The 5713-nt window shown below is 38.5% G+C and overlaps 1 protein-coding gene across 3 annotated transcripts in view; it reads right to left on the bottom strand.

The window, feature by feature from the left end:
- The window catches only part of rxraa (retinoid X receptor, alpha a), a 197634-nt gene that overhangs the window by 91900 nt on the left and 100021 nt on the right, over positions 1-5713 (bottom strand). The gene's annotated exons all lie outside the window — the stretch shown is intronic.

The raw sequence follows: 5713 nt of genomic DNA, 5'->3' as shown, positions 1-5713 counted from the left end.
AGAATCAGCCGCTCCGTAAGAAGAGGAAGCGCGGCTCTTCCGGGGTTTTCTCCCGTGTTATTTAACACGAAAGTTTATCGCGATAGTCTCATTTCACTATCGAAAAAAGGTAATATCGCGATAACGATAATTATCGTTTTATCGCCCAGCCCTACTACATCACATTTACAATAATTTATCAGAAAAGTTCAGGTTTTATTGGAATAAAACCTGAAAAACATAGATTAATAATAGCAAAAAAAAAGATTTATACATATTAGGGATGCCACAATTGTTGGTTTAAAACCAAACCATAAAAAAGTGAATAATTTTATACCTCCTGTTTTCATTGAAAGTATCAAACACGTGTATGAAGGATTTCATTCCTCACTGTTTAATTTCATTAAATAAGGATTTGCATAACCCAACTGAAGGTTTTCTTTTCTGTATTGTTGCTTCTTGGTTATTAGCAAATTTAAATAAGGATTTTTATAAATTGCTTTGTGTTTATTACTAGGGGTGTAATGGATCACAAAACCCACGGTTCGGATCGTGTCACGGTTTTAGGGTCACGGTTCAGATCATTTTCCGGATCAGTAAAAAGTGAATAAAAACCAAAAGGAAAAAACAAGAAGATAAAAGACTAATATTATTTTTCTGAAAAGGTTTAAAACATATATTTGAGAAAACATATATAAAGTACTTCAAAGCATAAATATACACACACATCGTTGAACTTTGAACATAAACAACAATGCTAAAACAAGTAGTTTCTGATTACTTTTACATGTCTGGAAACCAAATCTACAAAAACTGAGAGAAAAAAAAATGCTTAATATGCAATTTTCTCTTGCCCCCACCCTCCACCCCCAATGTCCAAATTAAATCTTAAATGAAAAAGTTAAAATTAAACTTTCATTATTTTTTTATATTAACTAACTATGGGAACATTTAAATATGTGAAATAATTATTACTATCTGTAGTACATATGCAGATGAGGCACTGCCATGCCCGCCTTTCCTGGAGATTTTTGATCCTTTTGATTCTTGCCATACTGCCTTCCCCTCACAATATGTCCCTGTTGCTCTTCACTGGGAGACCTGAACCCATACACGGAGACGTGTACCGATACTTTTATTCAACCCTTCAAAATAAATAAACTACATTTTTCAGTATCCGCGTCCTCCATGACAAGTTCGAGAAAACGTTTTGACGGAAGCTCCACCCATATGCAGCGAGATATTCAGGTTTTGAATAACCGCCAAGAAGCAACTTTGATGCATGCTAAAACAAAGATGGTGTACAGCACATGAGTTGTACACCAATTGCAGACAGAATTTATCTTATTAATGCGCGAGAGGAATGCAGCGGCCACTAAACCTTGGCTAGTGATCCACATGGACCACAGATTATCCGTACGTTAAATTAATGAATACGAATATTATTTTCATTAGAAGTACATTGAAACTTGGCTTTTCCATTTGTGATTTAGTGTTTTCAAACTGCCTGTGCTTCTAAATGAAATATCTGATTCTGAAATCTGGTTCGATCGTGACATTTATAATGTTGCTCCTCATCACAATATATTAAATGCCTAATTAAATGTTTGCATTTCCATCATCAGTCTGCGTTTATGCACCGCACACAGAGTGAGTAAGGAGGCCGAGCACCGCCTTTTCTAGCCTAAGTACACTTCAGTGACTAATCAAGATGTTCTGCATCACTCTCTGATCCTCATCAACTGCATGGAAAGTATTCAGGATGCTTCCACGCATATCTGCTTCATCAGCAAACTGTCTTCCTCGCCCGCTGGAATCCATTGTGAAAAAAAGAAGGCTTATTATAACACGCCTTTAGCTCTTATTTATCTCTACTGAAGGAAAGCCCGAGCAGATCCACCATGACAACAAAGCCAAGATCCCTTGAGGCAATATCCATATTCTGATTGTGGTATTAATATTCCGGTTACAAGAATAGCTTTACTATATTTTACACATGCTACATGGTTTGCTGCCTGACTGCACAGAGAACTGACCCTATTTCAGCTTCAGAAGTGCCGCTGCTAGTTGATCATTTCACCTGTTTAGACTCAAATGCATCACTTTGAGCGTCTGTGAACCACCATGGAAAGAGGTCTGCTAAAAATTATAGTGGTATAATGGTTATCAAGACTTGTTAACCCTTCAACGCTGGAGATGTTGCTAGCAAAAGCAAATAACATATGCTCTTCGAACTACCGTAACTGGACGACCAATTACGCCAGGGGTGGGCAAACTACGGCCCGAGGTCCACATGCGGCCCATCAAGGTAATGAATCTGGCCCACCAACCTTGAAAAATTATACTGATAACCCTTTTTAATTTTTTATTGTCTGGTGCCTCTCCATAGATGGTGCACTACAAATAAATTGTCTAGGTGCAGAAAGTTAGTCTGCATTCATTTGTTGTGGGAATATTTGTTGTTTTGATGTTCATGTGTGTTTTCAGAGTGAGACAGTCATTTTTTCAATCACTGCAACTCCCTATTAGCACAGCCTTTCTCTAACTTTGCATTTTTTCTCCTGAAGGACATCAACGCTTTTATGCAATTGGCTCTGAATGGTAACGAAAACTCACAGTTTTAAAATAAAAACTCCAAAATGTTCATTTTAAAATATATACATTTATTTTAAATTTAAAGGAAAGCACGTTTTCGTCCATATTCCATATTATTTTTTTCTCTTTAGAGGTGAAATTACTAAAACACGGCACAGATTTACTTCTTGTCTGGCCTTTTTATCAAATTTCGTGGTCCAAAGTTTGCCCACCCCTGATTTACGCAATTAGTATAATTCCAATGAACTCTGAAGCAGCTTTGCGTGACCATAAAGTAAATATTGGGCGCAAAGATGCTTTATTCTGCGTCAGAATCAGTTGGAATTACGTTAGCAGTTACAGTAAAGTACTTCAAAGAAACATTAACACTGGTGTTAACAGGTTAATGAATGCAAAACGTGAATTTTCCAGGTGTATAGGTTGATATAAACCGGCTCAGCTGTCAGGTCAAAACCTGGATGTTGCTCTCTTTTTTCGTTCCTGAAGGATAGACACTCTGAGGAAGCAGATATCCATGCAGACCTTGTCAGAAAGACAACACTTTCATGTTCAGCCACAACAACTTCAATCATTTACAACAAAAATGCTGCTGAACAAAACTACAGTGGCATTATGAGGGATTCCCAAAAAAAAAAAAAATGAAATCAAGTGGAAAAAACCTGAAATCCCTACTAGTTTTTTTTTTTCAGCTTCCTTTTTAGGTTAACTTACTGAATCTGCTGCTGCTGAGGTCTTTTCCATCCATAGAAAGTTAAGTAGACATTTTTATAGAATGAACTATTAAGGGACAGCCTTTTCAGAAACTAAACTCAAATGAACAAATGAACAAGAGCACCTTTCTATAACGTCTCGAACCCTTTCCAGGAAAATGAAAAAAAAAAAGAAAAACCACAGTCTAAGTAAGCATAATGAAAGTGGCAGTTGCCTTGGCTTGGCTTGCTGCCTGCAGCTGCAAAGCCCCTATAGGAAACAGAAATTACATGGATTACCTTTTTTAAACTTTATGACAGTGAAGGACTTCCTACTTTTGATGTTTCGATCATTCTTTTAATTTATTTTTAACTAGTTAAAGTAGATATCTTTTCAAAAATAAAACCTCAACGTAATGTGGGGATTTGTTCCTCTCAATCACTGGTAAAACCGACTGAAGAAAAAAGTAAAAATCTGAAGTAAAAGGGGAATATACTTTGAAATGAAAAGCTCAAAGTGTGTTTGTGGAAAAAAGTCAGGCATTAACAAGGCTAGCCCCACAGATGTTTTCAGTTTATTGTGATTGTGTGTTACTAACCAAGCTGTGCACCTGCAGCTGCACACACACACACTTTAAGAACAAAACCAAACTTGAAATCTTGCTCCAAGACTCAGAATGGGACTGATATAGAAAGCTCTTGTGATAATCTTGAGCTGTGAAGAAGCCAAAGGCAGGGCATGTGGGAGCTGCCACAGTGACACAGTGGAAAATGCAAAAAAAAAAAATAAAAATCCAAGGATGTGGCAAAAACGAGGAACGAATTCTACATGTCCCCTTCAGATCCGTTCTCCAGGGCAGATGGGGTAACAAGGGCATCACAGCAGCTCCTTGGGCAAATAAGTCTAATCAAATTTGTGTGATTGGACTCTGTAAAAGCTGCAGCTAAGTATAAAAGAGTGCTTTCACCCCGGAACGGACACAAGGAAGCATTTGAAGATCCACTATCCCCTTTCTCATCTGTACAGTAGCCGTTCACATGACAGACTGTCTGCCCACACCGATAGCCCTTGGCAGTGTGCACACTGGTCCTTTCTCAGCTGTGAAATATTACCATCAGAAGGAGACAGATAAAACTTAGTTTATAGCCTTCCTCTAATGGACTGCAAGTGGGTTTTTAGACAGTATTTTTGAAGAATTCAACCTGTCTGCGCTGTTTTAATGAACACTTAAGTCCAAACTGCTATTTTTAGCTTTGATTAATCATTAAAAGTGGATGCAGTTTGGGTCAAGTTTGCTGCTACCATTCTCCTTGATCGTCCATGACAGCTTGAAGTGATCAAAGGAAATTACCCCCGGCAACAAATGTGAGAATAAAGCACGGCTTCACAGCGCCGAGATGGATCTTTCGCTAACGGAAATCTAATGCATCACCAGGAGGGCAGAGTCGCTGGGAGGCAGACAGCGAGGTGCGACCCGTGTCCCACTCACCGCCTGCCCGAAACCCTGGAGCCACGCTCGAGCTCGCTCGCTAAATTGACTCTCCACACCCACGCGTCCCATCTCGACAGGATCTCCCATTAACCCCCTCCACCCATGTCAGCGAGGCACGTCTTCCATCAGCATGGAGAGAATGTAAACACGAGAACACCCCAGGACAAAACAAAAGGAAAGGATCTGTTTGTGCTCACTTCTTCTGAACAATACGTTCAATAACTTTGACCCAGAATTACTAGTCAAGGCTGAGGCATGCCAAAACCACAGCCTGCAGGAACTCTTACTCATTCTGCAAAACTGTCACTGAACAAACTAAAAAGGAGAGCTGAAATGAAATTTTAATGATTTTTTTTTGTTTTAATAAAAAGTCCTCATGTCCCTTATGCATATCTCATTCCTTGACAGGTAATGTTAATAAATAGCTTTGATTGTTAGGCCTATTTGCTGGTGATTCAAAATTCTCATCTTTCTTAGCAGAAATCTATCTGATAGCACTTCATTTACTAAATAAAGAACTACAGAAATCCAAGATTTGACAGCAAAAAGGGGATTTGAGAGTTGAGTCCGATTACTCATCCAAAACAAGCAACAGAGACTAACAAGAGACTTGCTAGAGTCTGCTGTCTTCCCTTTCTGTGCTGTGGGAAAATCAGCCTTTTGCAGCACTTTTTTTTGCTGCATGGACTCACTCATTCCTAGAGCATCTCTCTGCAGAGGGTGCATGTCTGCAGCAGCCCTCATGCCAGGTAAAGAAATGAAAAGGTATGCAGAGAACTATAGGTTCTGCAGTGAACAAAAGTTGTTTTTGTGTTTTACCCAATAGCTCTACAGTTATTCTCACAGCAAACATTTGGATACTGTAATAAAAAAGTCATTTTCCTTTTTTATAATTTAGGAAGTCCTACAGAGAAATCATATAAAGCGACATGTCTGCACATATCAATAATAAAAAAA

This window comes from Oryzias melastigma, linkage group LG12 (assembly GCF_002922805.2).
Source record: "Oryzias melastigma strain HK-1 linkage group LG12, ASM292280v2, whole genome shotgun sequence".
Lineage (NCBI taxonomy): Eukaryota > Metazoa > Chordata > Actinopteri > Beloniformes > Adrianichthyidae > Oryzias > Oryzias melastigma.
The sequence above is the reverse complement of the archived record's forward strand: the minus strand, read 5'-3'. Positions and strand labels throughout refer to the sequence as shown.